The 19,478-nt window shown below is 42.5% G+C and overlaps 1 pseudogene; it reads left to right on the plus strand.

Moving 5' to 3' along the window:
* The first annotated feature begins 826 nt into the window (after positions 1–826).
* Positions 827–1,668, plus strand: LOC101587582 (annotated as a pseudogene).
* The last annotated feature ends 17,810 nt before the right edge of the window (positions 1,669–19,478 follow it).

Raw genomic sequence — 19,478 nt, forward strand, 5'->3', positions numbered from 1 at the left:
CTACTTGAGTCAGATATATTGAGAAAGTGTCAGTCCCCCTGAAATATGCTCTTATCAGTCTGCAAGCCTAGGACAAGTAGATATTGTCCTATCCAGGACTTGTGACCTGTCAATGCTATGGTTGTCACCTTCAACAATACTGTGCCTAATCCTTATACTCTTTTCAGTTTGCTTGCTTCTACTCAAATTTGGTACACTGTATTAGACCTAAAGGAAAAATATAGCAACAATAAATAAGAGTTTTTATGTCTTTCAAGTTCTTTTTATAAGATCTCTGCTAATAGATCTATAAATGTTCTCACTAGTCTTTTTATAATTACAAACTGTAAAAAGTTATTGTAACTTAATTTTGCCAAAATATATCTGGGTACACTCTTATTTTATAAATAAATTGCCTTGTGTTTGTTTGTCTCTGTCAAATCTATCAACAGCTGTTTTATGTGAGCTCAACAAATTTCTTCTTTTTAGACTTTTGGATTTTTGAAGTGTTTAGCTGTCATTTAATTTGGTTTATAGATAAATGTCATCTACATTAAAGATATGCATCAGTGTGGCTGGGTCCAAGTGTGGGGCACAAAGCTGAGAAGAGCTGGGGGTGGTGGCCACTCGCACATGTGATCAGCCTTCTCAAGCCACAACCGTGGCCACCTCCTTACCCCTGTCTTTCTCTTCCACCCAAGTGCTGCCGCCCCACCTCCTATGCCAGGTAGCTTCCACTAGACCTTCTGGCATGGGTAAGCCATGTTCCCAGCGGCAGTTGCTGCTGACCCTATAAGTCAAAGGAAGAAATAGCTGACTAAGCTCAACCTTGGTACTGGTGGCCACCATGTCCTTGAAGATCCAGATAAGCAATATAACCAACAAGAATGATCCCAAATCTATCAATTCTCAAGTCTTCATTAGAAACCGAAACACAGCTGTGGTGAAGAAATCAGATGTAGAGACCATCTTTTCCAAATATGGCCATGTGGCCGGCTGTTCTGTGCACAAAGGATATGTCTTTGTTCAGTACTCTAATGAGCGCCATGCCTGGCCAGCTGTGCTGAGAGAAAGTGGATGGGTGCTAGCTGGGCAGACCCTGGACATCAGCATGGCCAGGGAACCCAAGCCCAACAGACCCAAAGGGCTAAAGAGAGTAGCATCTGCAGTATACAGGCTCTTTGACTATCAAGGTCCCCTGTCACCAGTGCCAGAGCCCAGGGCAGTTCCTGTGAAATAACCCCATGTCACAGTCCCTTTGGTCTGTTGTGTCAAAACTCCCATCCTGTCAGGCTCTTTGCCTGTTCTGGAGGTGTGACTGCTGGCTCAGCCAAGATCAAGTTAAAGAGCAGTGAGCTGCAGGTCATCAGGACAGACTGACCCAGATCAAGTCCAACACTGATGCTGTAGTGGGCCACTTGGATCAGATTGCTGAGGAGCAAAAGGCCAACCCAGATGGCAAGAAGGTGACAACAGCAGTGGCGGTGGCAGTGGTAGTGGCAGTGGTGGTGACAGCAGCACCAGTGTCAGCAGGCCACCCCCATACCCAGAAGACACACCTGAGGCAGGCACACCCAGGAAGAACCCCAGACTTGAGATGATGGTGATGAGGAGGAGCTGCTGATGTGTAGTGAGGAAGAGCTGGAGCTCATCCAGGACACAGATGCAGAGGATGGGGCCTTGCAGTAAGCAGCCTGACAGGAGCACTGGCCACCAGCAAGAGGGCATCACTGTGCAAGGCCTCACACCAGGCACCCACTCCCTAGATGCCAACTTGTAGCAGGTACCAGAGGAAAGCTGGCAGCAGGCACTCCTGGCCCCCACGTATCCCAGGCTGGTGCCACATCTGCAGGTGGAGTTATTGGCAACCCTTCCCCCATGCACCCTCCCTGTCTGCACTGTCCAGTACAGAAGGCAGAGCACAGGGGTTCTTCACACTCTGCCTGCCTTCCTCGGGACATTCTTAGGCTTGGGGGTTTTCTATAGGTTTGGTGGGGGAGTGGAAAAGGTTGGGGACCTTGACAATAAAGAGACCAGAAAAAAAAATAAAAATAAACATAAATAAAGATACGTTTCTACCAAGGTTGCCAGCTGGTCAAAATGATGCCAAAATTGGCTGAATAAATGTAATACATATTATTGTTTATACATTGTCTTGGTTACTTTTCTCTTGTTGCTAGGACAAAATACCCGACAACCAAAATGAAGGAAGGAAAAGTTTATTTAGCTCACAGTTTGTGGAGGTTTCAGTCCATACTCAGCTGGCTCCAAGGCAGAGTCTACACGGCAGAGGGCAGCAGTTCATGGCAGTGGAAAATAGCAAAGAGCAAAGGGAGGGGCAGCAGCTCAGGAAGTTAGCTAGCCTCTTTCCCCTCCTTACATTGTAATTCAGATCACCCACCCCAGGGCAGGTGCAGCACTCACACCCACAATAATCAATCACAAACTCCAGAAGCTGCCCCATACTGCATGAGGCTTTGGGGGAATGACTAGACACAAACCATAACATACATTATACTTTGAGAGTCTCTAATTTGTTCATAATTAATGTGTTAGGTATTGAGATTTTACTTTCATGGGTTATAAGATAGCTAAACAGATCCCTTAGTGAAAAGAGACAGGACTTCAATTGATAGGTAATAAAGCAGCTGCCTGGAATAACATTAACCAGTTTTTATTCATTAGTAAGGTGCTTCACCATGCTGTGCTGGCCCAGCCCCTGGGGCATGCTGAGTTGGTGACTGAGACTGGGCACGGTGGTGCACACCTGTACATGCACCTGTAATCCCAGTGCTAGGGAAGCTGAAAACAGGAAGATCACTACAATTTGGATCTGTGTAGTGAAACCCTGTAGACCCTGTACTAAATACATAAAAAATACAATAAGAAGCCCCAATAGTTTCCATAGCCTTATGGTACACACCCCAATAAATATTGCTTAAAGTAGATTATTACAGTATGTTTACATTGGTCATTGTCAGAAGGCTTTCAAAAATAAGACAATAAGTTTTTTATTAAAAGATGCTCTTGGTACAAAACTAAATTTTAAAAAAATGACAATTTGTTGTTGCTAATATGGTGTATTAAATGTATTCATGCCTTCCAAATGTACAGTATTCTAAAATACAAGACTGAAATTGGTTATAGTGATATTTTCTTTCAGATTTGAACATATGCCTTTCTCAGACATTTGTCATAAGAGGTTCGTGAGGTCATCAGTCAAATGATAATTTTCTAACAAAAACAAAATGTATGCTGAGTACGTGCCATTACATTTAGAGATGCTTAGTCAAAATGGAGATTTCATCATGACTGTTGTGCTACACTACTATGTGTGAGTACTGATGTCAAATTTTCTCTGTAAAACTATATAACTGTCGTTTGTTAGCATTCTACAGGGATGTAATTACTAGAGCATTCATGATTGATAAGAAATAACAGTTCTCTGATTATACTTTATATTTCAAGATTGTTGATATTCAGATAAAATTTAAGTAATTATGTGTATCACTCCCATTACAATGTACTGTCATTAGCCTTCTCTTCTAGATTTTCTAAGTCTCCTCAGTTCAACAACTGAGGTTTAGAAACCAAAAATTTAAAAAGTAGATGGGCTAACAGGATAATTTATAAAACTGCACCCAGTCTTCCCTAACCCCAGTTAACAGATCTCAGAAAGATTTCCTACAAATCACAGATTATCAAAAGCTCTGCAAATTCACTCAGCATCCTGATAAAAACCCTGTTGAGTTTCTTTCTCACCTCATAAGTACCTTAACTAAATATAATTAATCCTCATTTGCCTGAGGGCATGACCCTTGTTAACTCCCACTTCATTTCCCAATCTGCTCCTGATATTCATGCCAAACTTAAAAAGACAGGTCTCAGCCCTCATATCCCACAGGGAGACTTCCTTAATATGGCTTTCCATGTCTTCAATAGTAGAGACAAATTTTTTTTTTAGACAAAATATTAACTATACACAAGTACAGGCTTTTGGCTGTGGCACTTGGGGCTCCCATGATAGTGGGACCTAGACAAGGTGATGCTAAGCTGAAAGAAAATGATACCACCCAAGGTCCTCCTGGACCATGTTTCAAGGGTGGTGAAGAAAGACACTGGGCACAAGCCAGCTCCAATGCTCAGCCACCACTGGGACCTTGTCCCATCTGTAAGCTTGAGGGTTCCTGCAAATGTGACTACCCTGTCTGCCAGAGAATGGGTAAGTCATCTAGTTCCCTGCCTTCACAGGAGAGCTTTCTGCAGCCAGAGCCATTGATAGTTTACTCAGTCTTGCCACTGAAGAGGATTGAAAGGGCTTGGGGTCCACAGCCCCTATTGAAATATCTTTGTCAGAGTCTCAAGTCTAGCTGGACATCTCAAGCAGGATGCTTTTTCTTGTTGACATGGGGGCCACATTTAATATTCTTCCTGAGTTTTCAGGCTATTGTACATGATTTGGTTTCCATTGGGGTTGTTGATTGCCAACGTGTACAATCCCAGGCCCTGCTGGGTCCATTCCTTGCTGACCTCAGTGTTTTTCCCTCATAATTTCCTTGTGATCCCAATCTGCCCTACACCTCTCATAGATAGGCATCTCCTTCAAAAGCTTCCCTTCTCTTTCACCTTCTCTCTCCCCACTATGCTCATCCTACAGACCCAACCTCAATGCTCTACCAGCTCCTCCCTCTCTCTTCTTCCCTTATTAACCCCATAGTTTGAGACACTTCCAGTCCCACTCATGCCACCCATGCTGTCCATGTACTAGTTTGCCTCAGGGATCCCTCAGCCTGTTCCCCAATATCAGTGGCCCCTTAACACAAATGGGGACTCAAATTTATAACTCACCATCTCCTTACTAATGGTTTTCTTAGAACTACCCACTCAATCTACAATACTCCCATTTTCTTGTACTCAAACCTAATGGCTCCTTGTTTAGTTCAAGATCTCAGGGTCATCAGTAACACAGTTACACCTATTCTGACACATGGTTCTTAGATGGTAGCTCAATAGACATAGATACTCTAAAAAGGCAAGATATGCCATAGTGGATCTAGAATAATAGAGGCTAATGGGCTTTTAAAGGCTCACCTCACCAAACTTATCCTGGAGCTGCACTTGCCTTAGCCTCAGCTCCTTCACATAGCTCAAACTTCTCAGGGAACCCACTTTCCTAAGCCCATTTGAGCTCACATTGGCTAAAGCACAAATGCCAAGAACTAGAAAATAAAATTTTATAAAAAGAACTAAAAAATAATCAGTACTCTTCCCCTTCACCATGGTCATGGTGGAATGACACATTCGGATCATGGGCCCCTTTCCTGTTTCCTCCTCTGGGTCTTTTAGTCATGATAATGACTGCATACTCATAGCACCATGCCTTTTAAAAAAAATTTAACATTTCTTCAATCCCAGATGCAAACCTTCACTAACAAAGAACCTTCCATGCTGGCCAAAACACCTGGCACTAGCTTTTACATGGGCATGAACATCCTGTCAGTCCTCCCCACCCTGAAAATGATACCTTTGTTCAGCAGGAAGCAGTCTAGGAGAATCATTGCCCCCTAATAACAACTAAAAGACCAAAATGATAGGTTCTGGCCCAAGTATGAATCGCTGAACCTTTATGGTAGTGGTCTAATATAGCTAAAGACCAAAAACAACAGCTTGTCTTTCCATTAACCACTTCCCGCATCTTCTTCCCTCAGTCCTGAATACAACTTCCTGTTATCCTTCCCCCATGAAAAGAAAAAAACCCGAGCCAGCTTCTTACCCTCACTGATCCCAACACCTAAACTCCGCCCCTAGGAAAAGTCCATGTAGTCCCAGACCACTTGTCTCCGGTCAGAGCACCCCTGCCGTCTTCCTGCAGTCCTCTCCATGTCCTCAGTAAAGGCTTGTCTTGTCTTCTGCTGCCTCTCTGCTGTGCAGAAAAATCTAACAGTCTGTACTATTTTTTTACCAATTAAAACACATAAAGCATCAGCAGTGTTACTTTTGAGAAATATAATCTAAAAGGTCACACCTGTATTTACTATAGCATGAAATTCCAGAACAGTTATGTCAGAAATCAACCAGATGAACTTGCACACTGCTATCATGACATACATAGCATTCCATCAGATTGAACCAATGTCACCTTATTTAGTGTTTTGGATATGGCCCCTGGGTGTCAGCAAGCGTCCCTGCCAAGGGCTTTCTCCTTTCAACACTGGGGCTTCTAGTTTTATGTATTAAAGATAAGGCCTGGTCTCCACACAAACTGTGTAATCAATACCACTGTGCTCTGAAAGAAAAAAGAAATCTCTTCTGCACCCGTCGCCCAGATGGAAGCAGGAGATGCTTGGTCCTGTGTACTAGTGCATAGGATTCCAGCTTCTTCCCCTTTTTCTCTGCACATTGGGCTCAGAGATTACACTGTGTGTCTATGTGACACAGGTTAGCATTTACCAACATGTGCCTGCCTAATTCTGCTTGTTTAAAAAAAAATAACTTTAAAAATAGGTCAACAAGGGGTGGCAAAGTGGGCACTTGACAACATAGCCTCTCTTTCTGCACATTTAATTGTGATGTTAATGGACATCCTTGTAATTTAAGATGACACTTTTGATTTGATTGATTTAATACAGGATCTTACTACGCAGCTCCGACTCATACTGATCGTCCTGTCTCAGCCTCCCCAGCGTGCCACCATGCCCAGTTTCAGTGACCAACATGCCAAAGCACTGGCACAACATGTGGTACTGGAGGTTGAAACCAGGTCCTTGTGCTTTCCAGGCAGGTGCTTAGACCACCGAGCTATCTCCCCAGCCTAAGATGACACTTTTAAAATAAAACTCTTTCCTAATAATGTCTTGAGCCCTGCTACTTGATGGGAGAATCAACACAGCCTGTGAGGTCCTATTTGGAATAAAAATTCTTTATCATAATTTTGCAGTTGTATTTTTCAGATTCTCTTACATTTTCACTGAAAAGGAAAAGGTGATAGAGAGTTTTGAATGTTCAAGTGTATAGCTTGCTTTGTTACAGTAAAACCACATGTGTACACACACACACACACACACACACAAAGCTCATGGAAAACCAATGGATAGAAGGGAAATTATTTAATATGATAAAGAATGTTCACTGAAAAACTAAATTGAACATCTTATGTATATACAGTAGTTTTAATACTTCCTGCTCCCATCAGAAACAAGGCAGTATCTATCTTCAGGGCTTATATTTGGCACTGGGAGTCCTAGGGCATGCAGTAAAACACAATAAGAGGCATCCCAATTGCAAGGAGATAAAACTCTATTCACAGATGACAAAAGCATCGGTGTAGAAAATAAAATCTACAGAGAAAGTTCTAATTTATAAGTGACATCAGCAAACAAGCTCAATAAGAGAGGAATACAAAAATCAGCTGGCTCTATATATGAGTAACAAATAGTTGTAAAATGAAGCTAATAAAATATGATTTAAAATATTTTTAAGTGCACTATTTTGGGATAAACTTAACAAGATGTATGCAGATCAATTTGCAGAACACTGCAAAATTTGCTGAGAGAAATAAAACCCTAATAAATGGAGAGACCTACTGGGGTCATGAATCAAAGGACGGCTAGAGTCTGTCTGTGAGCCCAAAGTTTGTGTGTGTACTCACCAAAGTGACGGTATTGAGTGGTGGAACCTGTAGGAGGTGATTGAGTCATGAAGACAGAGTCCTGGAAGATGGTTCTAGGGTCTCACAAAGGGGCTTGAGGGGACAGTGGCAAATTAGAAAAAAACCTAAAGTTAACATTTCATTGTGACAGACTGAGTACTTTGCTGCTAAGATGGGAAACAACAGTGTCTACTTTGAGTGCTCATATTTGACAATGTATTGGAAGTCTTCTTCCACCACGTGAGGACACAGCATTTGTCACATGTGCTTTTCTGTCTCTTCTCCTTCAGAGCACTCAACATGCAAGACATCATCTCAGAAGCAACAAGAGCAGCCCTGACCAAACTGCAAGACCTGTTGGTACCTTGATCTTGGACTTTCAATCTCCAGGACCATGAGAAACACACTTCTGTTCTTTATAAATAACCCAGTATTTTGTCATAGCTCTATAAACTGACAAAAACTCCATATTGTCACATTGTTGGTTTGCTTCAAGTTCTGTAGATTCCATATAGTCCACTGAAAGCTTCAGTAGGCTTTCTGTGAACACTGACAAGCTGATTCTAAAATTTAGAATCAGAGTCTAAGGACCTAAAATAACAACCAAAAATTTTTTTGAAGAAATATTTGATTTAAAGAGTGGCCTAAAGTTGTAACAATAGGAACAATGTTTTACTGGTATAGGGATAGATGTATAAGCCAATGGAATACAATAGAGCATAGGCATTTATTTATATGTAAATATAAACATTTTAACAGAGAAAGGATACTCTTTGCAAAACTTTATTTTTCTTTTTGAAAAATTTTCTGTCTTGCTGTGTCATCTAGGTTGCTTATGAATGTAGCCCATTGCTGGCATTGAGCTTGCGTGATCATCCTGTCTTTGCCTCCTGCATAGTAGGAATACAGGAATATCACACAATGCCTGGCATCAAGAAATCATTTTAGAATATAAAGGATATCCGTGTTAAGTAAAGGAAACCTGAAATTTTACTTCACACCATACAGAAGAATAATTTTACATGGATTGTAATTCTATTTGTCTGAGCTAATATGATGAAACTACTACAACAGATGTTACCATTTTTTGTAAGGGAGTAGCAGATAATAAACATTTTATGCTTTGCAGGCCAGAGTTCCCTGCAATTACTCAGTGCTGACATTGTCACACCAAAACAGCCACAAATAATAAACAACTGAGTGTGACTGTTCTCCAGTGAAACTCTGTTTACAAAAACAGGTGTAGTTCCAATATAGCTTTGTCACAAAACCATACGCTACAGTTGGCTGCTCTTCAATGTGAAAGAAAAAAAAACAAAAGAAAAATATTTTGGGCTTTGGGTTAGGCACAGATTTCCTAGATTTTTACAGAAACAGTATGTTATAAAAATTGATAAATTTTCATCAAAACTTTTGCTTCTTAAAAGAAAAATTTAAAAAGACTTTGAAAAATATTTGATACATAGTCTTTCCTCAGTAGTTGCAGGAAACTGGTTGCACAACCACCCCCTGCCACTGTGGATACCAAATAATGTGGGTTCTTAAATCCCTTAAATAAATGGCACAGTATTTACATATAACCTACACCCATCCTCTAGAATGCCTTCAATCCTATAAATGCTATGAAAATAATTGTCATGCTATATTGTTTAGTAAATGCTGACAAGAAAAATTGCATACACATCTAGTATAAATGCATTATCAGGGCTGGGGAGATAGCTCGGTAGTCTAAGCACCTGCCTGGCAAGTGCAAGGACCCAGATTTGATCCCTGGTACCGCATGCTGTGCTAGTTCCAAAACCCAAGGCACTCTGTGCGGGCCACCAAGACCATGCATGGTGGTGCACACCTGTAATTCCAGCACTGGGCAGGCTGATACAGGAGGATCACTATGAGTCTGAGCTGCATAGAGAGACCCTGTACCAAATAAATAATAAAATATTTTTTATTAGTCTCCAATATTTGCTAAACATTTAGCCTATTTGCATTGTTTCACTTCTTAATAATGGTTTAGAAGAATTACCTATCCTGGGTATCAAACTTACTTTATAGCACTCACCCCCCTACACACACAGACACACTGCTTTCTGTATCTATGAGTTTCCCATCCAGAGATTCAATAATGCATTTATCTATTTTTAAAAATTAAAAAAAAATTGGAAAGAGACTGAATAACAGAGAAATTCAATTTAAAACTACAGTGAGAAGTTGGCATGGTGGCGCATGCCTGTAATCCTAGCACTTGGGAGGCTGAGGCAGGAAGACTGACATGGGTTAAAGATCAACCTGTATTAAAAAGATAGTTAAGATAGTTACACTAGTAATTTCTGTCAGTTCATTAAAGGAAAGTTGTGCAACACTATTGTTGGCACTTTTATTTTTTTATTATAATTAGTTTGACTTTTAATAAGTTTTCTGAAGAATTTGTGATCTAAAAATGACAGCAAAACTGGAAAGTATATAAAGAGGAGAATAGCAAAATTTCTCTTGATATATACTATGTGCCTTGTGTGTACAATGTCATCTTTCTAATTCTTTTGACCCTCGTATTTCACCATATAACCAGTGACATCCATTCTGGTCTTTGGAGTTTGACACTGGATTTAAAAAAAAACAATTTGGGTGAATATGATTAAGTGATGAGATTCTTTAATAAGTTGTAGTGCTAAATTATGTTTTGTGTGCATGTAAACTATTGGCACTTTTAAATGCTGATATCTTATACTCTGAGTAATTTAAAATAACAATATCCAATATATTAACCATTATTATCCTCCTATTATCTTGTTTTGAAATATTCTTTTGTCTTTAAAATGTTTTTAAAAAAAAATGATCAACCTGGACTACTTAGGGAAACCTGGGCTCAAAAAAACCAAAAATAAAATGAAATAAAAACTGCAGTAAAACAGCTAAAATTCGACAAGCCTGGCAGTACTAAGTGTGGGAGAGGATGCAGCATACCAGAGAAGCTCATGCATTCTTAGCAAGAGTGGAAAGTATGGCAGCCACTTCAGGACAATAATCTGACAGCTTCTTATAAGGCCAACATTTGCAATATGAGAGCAGTTTCACTTCTAGATAATTACCCAAGAAAATGAAGACACATGTCCACACAAGGCCTTTTCTATGATGAAAAGCAAGCAGCTTTATTAATTATAGCCCCAAATTAAATTCAATCAGGAGAAAACATACAGTAATTTGAAGACAGAAGTTAAACATAAAGAATTACCACACTGTAATACCAGAATGCTACAAAGAGGTTGAAAGAACTTTGAAGTGCAGCCTAAAGGAGGGAGAGAATAGTCAAAGAGGAAACTCTTTCCAAGCCTGGAACATAGACCTATATTGAAGAAGCAGTAATTACAGCCCACAAGATGGGGCAGAATTTTGATTGGTTGCCTGGAACAGAGCTGGCCACAGTTCCTGGACAACTGGAGGCAGCCCTCTGGGACACATGCAAGCTGAGTCTGGGGAGCAGAGATGCAGAGGGGTCAGGGCACTGCTGCCAGCACAGTGCCTAGAGATGCCAGTACCCATATCTAAGGTGGTGAGGTTGCTGGGATTGAAAGTGCTGAGCCTGTGGTGGGGCAAAGCACCATTGGTGCCCCCACCACAGAAGACATTGAGACCACACCATAGATCATAGCGCACCAGTAACAGAAGCAAAAGGCCCCTCCTTCCTGAAGTGTCCTTCAAGTGTTTTCTATTCACAAAGCTAATTAACATGCTCATTATAGGGCACAGTGCTCAGCAGCACAAGTGCCTGGCAAGCAAAAGCTCCTGAGTTCAGTTCCCAGTACCCCCCAAAAAAATGTTCATTATAAAAACCAAGTTTCAGGCTATTATTGAATAGCAGATATTGAAGGAGAAATCTGAGTTGAGAAATAACAAATTAGTCATTGTTACCATTTGGCTAATCAGCTTCCAAGTGCACCTCTACACACATTTGAACTCTAGTACAATAAAATAGGTCTACGCTTCTACTGAACAAAGTAAAACTCTCCTTACAAGTGGAAAAGTTCCCACCCTTCTCCCATGAGAGAACATTAATTTCCACAAGTATGCCAATTGCTGATCATAATTTACTCCTGAATTTTGAGTTTCTGTGAATATTAGCTACCTAAAGACTAAAATGTAAAGTTAATTTCAACAACTTGAATATAAAATAAAAATGGAAAGTGAATGAAACCATCCAAATAGCACATGCATTTAAGCATCAAAGAAAAGTACTTTGAAGTGACTATAGTTTGCATTTCTACAATCCATTGTGAAGCTGCACTTAGCTAAGTCCTTGTGGGCCGAGTGGTGAGGAGAATTCCAGGAAGTTGGTGCTGTCTGCTACCAAAAACAGTGGAAGGAGAGGCCTTCCTGTGAAGAGACAGCCTTGGCTGTGCACCCCAAAGCCTGGCATCTTGGGTCTTTTCCTGTTTGGTGTCCTCATTCTCCATAGGGAGCACAGAACCCACCACAGCAGGCAGCAACCTTGAGAGCATTTTCCACCAAATTCTCTTTATTTACATAGCCAAACAATACCTCCAAAGAGTGGGGTACACCCTCTTTCCTACTAGTCTCCCCTCTCCCTCCAGCCCCCTGCCAATCACCTCCCCATGCCAAAGAGCACCTGGATCAGAATTTAGATTTGGCCTCTGATTCTTGGGATGCAAGGTGCCCCAGTCCATAGTAAGCCCACCAACCTTGCTGGATTTAATGCCCCTTGGTCCGCTTCCAGTTGCCTAGGTTTTCAGCCCTTGGAGCCCTCTCAGAGTCTGAAGCTCTGAGGATTTAATGGGCCCCAGACACATGTCTTGCATTCCTGAGTCATGGCAGGAAGATTCTGAGTGGGACACCTTTCATGCAGGAGCTGGCCCACTAAGCACACCTTCTTTCTTAGACTCAGCAGTAGAGGGCAGTCAAGGCTCTTCTCTGGGCACATAAGGGTGTCTTATGATGCTTACAGGAAGACTGTAGGATCTTTGGGCCTCAGCAGCTGTTCATGTATAGCCTTGGGTCTCTGAAGAGCATAGGAAGCCATCATTAATGGATTTTAGTGTCTGTGGTCCTCTCTCTCGGCACCGTGGCAGACAGCAGATTGGCGCACATCTTGAACACAGGTCACATCTACAACCCCCTGCTCTTCCAGAGATAGGGAGTGTTTTTCTACCAGCTTGAGTAAATGGGTACTTGCTTGCTTTGAACTTGGCATTAGGACCAGAAGGAGTAGAGGTGAGGGCATTTGGACAGGTGTAACCTCTGTTGGGTTAAAAGACAGAAACCAAGGCTCTGTGGACCCCCCTGCTGGGCCTCATACCAGCTCTGCACCCTCAGAACCTCCTTGCTCTCTTTCTTGTCTTCATACACAAACCCCCATCTCTGGTGTCCACTCTCTAGAAGCCAGAAATTCCAATAGGGTAGGGATGGATAAAGTAGATGTGGTGTACAGGGTTCCCTCCTCATCAAGATCTACTTGGTGTTCCCCCCTCACCACTTGTCTACCTCTTTCCCCACAGTCCCCTGTCATATATATATATATTTTCCAACTGGGGTTTGAATTCAGGCCCCTCTGCTTGCCAGGGAAGTGCTTATTCTACTGAGCCATCTCCCCAGCACACCCTGTTATATTTTGTACCCCTCTTTCCTCAACTGACCATTGTCCTCACACCTTGCCTAGTCATCCTGGTGTACTTGCCCCCCTGATGTTCCTCCTACCCTTGGCCTACGTAATCAACAGTGAATCTTTCCTCCTTTTCTATAGCCTTCTTTATCTCCTTAGAAAGCACTTCTGCCAGGCACTGGGAGTGAATTTTGTTCTCTGTCTGGAATGCAAGGACTAGATTGGGAGTGTACCTGGCAAGGCAGCTCTAAGTTAAGGAAAAGGCCTGGGGAAGCAAGAAGCAGTACCCTACCCAACCTGGCCCACACTGTGAGATTGTTAATCATCATAACTGCCAGCTACATATGTATACTCTGAACACATACTTATGTTTAGACACACGCACAGCATGTGCGTACACACACAGGCACACACAAAGGGTGGGGTGGGGGCTCTATAGGTAAGGAATCAGGCTTATCTTCAGTGGCTTAGAATGCTGTTCCTAGAATTTAAAGACATTAGGAATGTGGCCCCAACACACATTGCTGGAAAGATCCTTTTGGCAAAATAAGTCACCATAGGAGCTCCATGATCCATTTCTAGGTACATCCTGTCCTCTTCATCCTGGGGCTTGCAGTTAGTCTTCAGAGCTCTTGTAACCAAGTCCATGAGCTATTCCAGCCAGTCCATGAGCTCTCTGTCCTCCAGCTTCAGGACACATTGGTTTCTTATGGCTGCTAGCATTTGGGTGGTGGTAGCCAGCCAGGCAGAGGCTTAAGGTATATATTCATAAGGATGCACACTAGAATGGGGACGGGAATGGTACATGGACAGAGGCTTTGTGTGCACCCCAGCCTCTGTGGGTACCTAACATAGTCCAAGTTGGGTCAGGGTCAGACCTTAAAACCTCTGAGGAAAGACTTGGCAGGAGGTAGAAACCTGTGAGAACATCATCACCAAAACACCAGCTACTCTCCATACCCTGCTCCCAAGTCCTGGGAAGATGGTATGCCAGGTCCTTGCACAGATGATCAGTACCCACTCCATGCCCAAGGCCATCAGGAACTCCAGGCTCTGAGGGGACATTTTGTTTGCAAGAACAAATTCCCCAACCTGAGAGAAAACCAAACAAATGTGGGACAAAGGCTTCCCTCTGCCCTCTTTGGCCTCTGCCATGGGCCCCTGCAGGAATATGGAGAGCTCTATTGGAAAACTGCAGGGGCCTGGGCATTAAAGAACCTGGCCTTGTTGGGGCTAGAGGTGACCCAACCACTAGTCCCTTACCAACAACTGTATGTTCAGATTTTCCTTTTTTCCCCCCATATATCCTCAAATTTCATGAACCTGGGGTGAGGGAAGGCACAGGCTGAGCTAGGAGGGAAACCAGGTCACTGGCCATAATGGCACCAGGCTGGAGCTGATGGTAAGGATGGGAGCACTGCCCTGGGGCTTCCTGGTCCAGTGATAGGAGTGTATTGACAACAGGGCATAACCAGAGCTCCAGACACATCCCTCATCACATGCAAAGAATGTAACCAGGCTAAGGTTATCCAGCAGACCCTTCGGCTGACCCTCCTGCCCTAGGCCCACACACAAAAGCTGACCATCTGGTGCCAGTTAGTGAGTTATGGCAGTGATCACCAAGGGTCTTTGCTCCATCCAGAGATCCTGAGCTGGGACTCGGAGCCTTGGAGTGATGACCTGGAAGAGGAGAGCAGAAGTCAGGAGAAAGTGGAAGATAAACTAAAACGATTGCTTCCCTCTGTTGGCAGTGTCTTTGATTCTATATTTGTTCATTTGTTTCTTGAATGGAGTAGAATAGGTGGAACAAAAGCAGCAAGGGCAGGGATGTGTCCTCAGGGTTCCTGACCTCTGCTCAGTGTGTGCTATCTTCTCTCTTGTCACCTTCTGAAATCTCAGATTCCATTTCATAAATAAGAACAAGGCTGGTGGAACTTTTTCCACTTTATACAGCCCCCACTATTGGAGAAGACCCCATGAGGACTGAGTTCAAGGCTTCTGGGACTCACACTGAGAACTCCCAGCTTTGCTGGTAGAGGGAACAGCCTCCCAAGCATCAGGTTGTTCTGAAGTGGGGCCAGTGGTAGTGCACACTTCTGCATGGACATACGTGGGTGACTGATCCCAGTGAATATAGTTGATACCAGGACAGAGCCACAGTTCAGAGCCAGAGGAATAGAGAATATGCTCTTCCAAAACTCAGTCACAGACCCAGGGTCCCTCACTCACTCTTCTGCCACTCTACAGTAGGTCACGAGACCGAAGTTGCTTGCATGCTTCCATTCCTCAGGCCCTCCTCTAGGCTCACGGCTGATGCTGCTGTGAGAGGGATAGGAGAATTGGCCTGTTTTACTCGGAATCAGTCACAGTCCTCTACCTTCACCCCCCATTCCCAGTACATCTGGCCCTGAACTCCTTGTCCCTGTCACCTCTTCCCTGGCATAACCTTTTTTATTTGCAGTCTGTCAGCTTCTAGAGTACCGGTTCAGGAACCAGGCATCAACACCAAGGGTTGCACTGGTGAATCTGATTTTCCTTTGTGTCCTCATTGTTGGTGTTGTTTATTACAAATAGGATATTTTTGTCCCTCACAGTCATATGTAGAAGTACTGACCCCCAGTGTGATGGTATACTGACATGTGTCTTTGGGTGTTAATGAGGGTCAGATGAAGTCAACAGGTCAGGGCTCCCATAATAAGATTAGTGGCTTTAGGGAGAGGAAGGGACCCAGAAACTCTCTTAGCTATGTGAGTACACAGGTGAAGCTGGTTGCCTTCCCATGGCACTGAGAGTCATCATGACACATGGAATCTGCCAGCCTTTGACCTGAAAATTGAAGCCCACAGAAGTAGGAGATATAAATGGGGCTGGTTCAGCTCACCAGTGGAGAGCATTCTGTGAGGTCAGGGAGGGGGTTTGTGATGTCTTCTCAGAGACCTCAATTCAAACTTCAGTGGCTCACATTAATGGTCTCTGACTGAATCTTGAGTACAATTATGAATAATAATAGGAAAAAACCACACCCTCAGATAAGTGATTTCTTCCTTTTTTTATTTCATTTTATTTATTTATTTATTTTGTATTTTAGGGAAGGGTCTACAGGGTGTTCAGGGTCTCACTACTAGATCAGACCCATAGTGATCCACCTATTTACAGCCTCCCAAGTGCTGGGGTTACAGGTGTGCACCACCACACCCAGTCTCAATTGCTGTCTCAGCTCGCCCCCAGAGCGGGGCCAGCATGGCAGGTCCGGGGATCAAACCCCCTGGCCCCTGTGCCTGCTTGCAGGTGCTTTAATCCACTGAGCTATTTGGCCATCCCAAAGTGATTTCTTAAAATTAAGCATGGAATGTCTTTCCCAACAGCCACTACAGAATGTCTTGACCCCAGTAGTCCAAACCAGTTTACTTTCAGATCTTACTCATCTGCAGTTGGATATTGAGTGAGCATCTGCTGCAGCAGGTCACTCCAAGGGCTGGGGAGATAGCTCAGTGGCATGAGTGTCTGCCTAGCAGGTCACCCTCTGGGTCCTGCCTTTGAGTTCTAATTCTGGAGGGTACCAAACATCTGTTTTGTTAAATCATGTGGAGACAGTATTACTAGGAGATAGGGCTGGCGAGTCAAGAGAATGTTATATGGTTCCCTGTCACTCTTTGAAACATTGAGATTTGAATTTGGTACTTCACCTATGGAGAGTTGGTTGAGCAGAAGTAGGGGAGAGAGAAACTGCAAGACTTAGTGAAGGACACATCAACTAGAGATCGCCCATGTCAGGCTGAGACTACGCATGAGTAAGAGGAGCCCTTAAAAGTAGATCACAATGCCTCAGGGGACATAATATGTCAAGAAAAAAGATAGGAGCAGATGGATTGGTACTTTCTGGAAGGGACTCCAAATGATTTGTATGCAGTGGTGGGCAGAGTGGTGGCTCAGGGCAGGTTCAAGAAGAAAGCTTGAGTCTTGTGTCCTTTCTGCAGGCACCTGGAACTTGTATGTGTCATGCTTCTTTTGGCCATCTTTAGACACAGGGGTATTTAAGTTATCCCAAACAAGATTTATGAATACTTGCTGTATTAGTGTTTCACTGCTGGAGTAAAATATTGCCATTCATAGGAGAACTTAAAAGAGAAATGGTCTATTTTGGCTCACAGTTTCAGAGGTTCAGTCTGTTTTCCTGATTCCAAAGCAGAAATGCCATGGCAGAGAAATGCTGCTCAACTCATGGCATCCATGAGCACAGAAGAACAGATGAGCCCAGAGAGGAAGGGGTCAGCAACCAGGTGCAACCTCAAGGTCACTCCTTGTGACCCAGCCAGTCCACCTGGAAATGTACTTTACTAATCTCCTTGGTGTCTCTCAAGCCAATGAAATTAACAACCAAGATTAACCATCACACTGGTCATGGAATGAGTTAGCTAAAATTCCTGTGGACTCTGCCCTCACTATTCCTGTAGAAAAGCCCTGGACCAACATTTTCTACTAATCAACAAACATCTCTGACCACGACTCAGAACATGGATAGTACTCTCATTCAATCTCATGATATGAGGGGAATAGGGAGATGAGGCCTCTGTCCTTAAGAATTTTCAGTGTGTTTAGTGGGGGCCTCTTGGCTGTATTGTATCAGAAGGATGTTCAAAGTTAGCCTGTGGAATAAGGACTGTTATTAAAAAAGAAAAATTGTTATCAAATGTTAAAACTATTACCAAGTCATGTTAGTGAGTCAATTCTATAATTCTTTTTATTTGCAACTGAAAGTCTGTAATGCATAACAAACAGGAGAAGGCAAAATTATTCCCATTGTACCTGCTATGTCAGGCTGAAATTGGCCCTGACAGTCAAGCTTTATTGAAAGGTTTAACAAGACTTTGCGAAGCAAACATTTGTGACTGCACATTTATACAGAGACTTATATGGATAAAATAAATATACTCAGGACATTAAAATCAAGATAAATTGTAGGAATTGAGTCAGGAAAAATTGTGCCTTAGAATTTTCTTCAGGCCTGAAATTCTTTGCAAGAGTTTTTTTAAAATTGTATTTATTTATTTATTTATTATTTTATGTATTTGGTACAGTGTCTCATTATGCAGCTTGGATTTGCAGTGATCCTCTTGTTTCAGCCTCCACAGCATTTGGGATTAGAGGTGTGTGCCACCACACTCGGTCTTCAAGATATTTTTAATGGAACCTTCCAAGCATTAGGAGGGAAGGACACACTAGTGTTTGGAAAGCATGAACAAAAATGAAAGGAAAGCAGTCCAAGAGGTGCAGGATCTTGGGATAAATCCTGAGGGGATTTCACTGACCTTATCAGACACAAAAGCTACAACTCTTGTTGCATAGGTCCTGCTTTACCTTCGTCTTAACTATCCAGCAGAAAAGTATAAAAACGAAATATAAGAAGTAAAGCCATGCTGTTATGTTGAGCTGTAGGGGACTCAGGTCAACAATTTCTGGCATTGCCAGTCAAGTGGAAGACCCAATACTATTATGGGCTACTGGACTCTTTTGGAATATTTTGCTGAGTTTACACACCTATAATATTCAAATAACGGAACTTAACAAAAAAAGGGTATACAGACGATTGTATCTGTGTATTCAAAGTGGTTTGAATAGATATATAGTTAAATTCTCTTAATGAATAGAATGATTCTTGTACAGCAATTAACCACTAGGAAGAATGTATGCAGTGTGTTAATTATTGAAACTGTCTTACCGATTTGATTTGCAACTGTCTCATTGCTATTTGTTTATCAATAAAATTATGGGGGTAAAAAAAGAAAGCAGTCCAAAAGAGGTCATGCATTGGCTCACATGTAAGGATATAGCAGTTTGCTCTACAATAAATACCTCAAAGTCCTTCAGATAAGGTGATTTCAATGTGTGTGGATGGACAGTATGGAATTTTGAAAATCAAACATTATTATTCTAGATGTGCTCTTTCAAGGAGGGCCAACCACAGTGTTTCCTTGAGGAGTTATCACCCTGCTGGAGATGTTATGGAGGAGGAACTGACCTACTGCAGACAGCTAAGACAGGTAGAATTGTTACAGACAGTCAGACAGGACTGGGCCCTTGAAGGAGTCAAAGCAGAAGATGAGAATGCATTACAACTGTGGGTAGAGATGCATTTGTTGAAGACCAGGCCTCAAGACAAAGATGAAGTGACTACACCTACTTCTCTAGGGATAAACAATAATTGCTATTGTAAATAAGCATCAATCATCTGGGTGGGCA

Source organism: Octodon degus, unplaced genomic scaffold (assembly GCF_000260255.1).
Source record: "Octodon degus isolate 3935 unplaced genomic scaffold, OctDeg1.0 scaffold00466, whole genome shotgun sequence".
NCBI classification, from domain to species: domain Eukaryota; kingdom Metazoa; phylum Chordata; class Mammalia; order Rodentia; family Octodontidae; genus Octodon; species Octodon degus.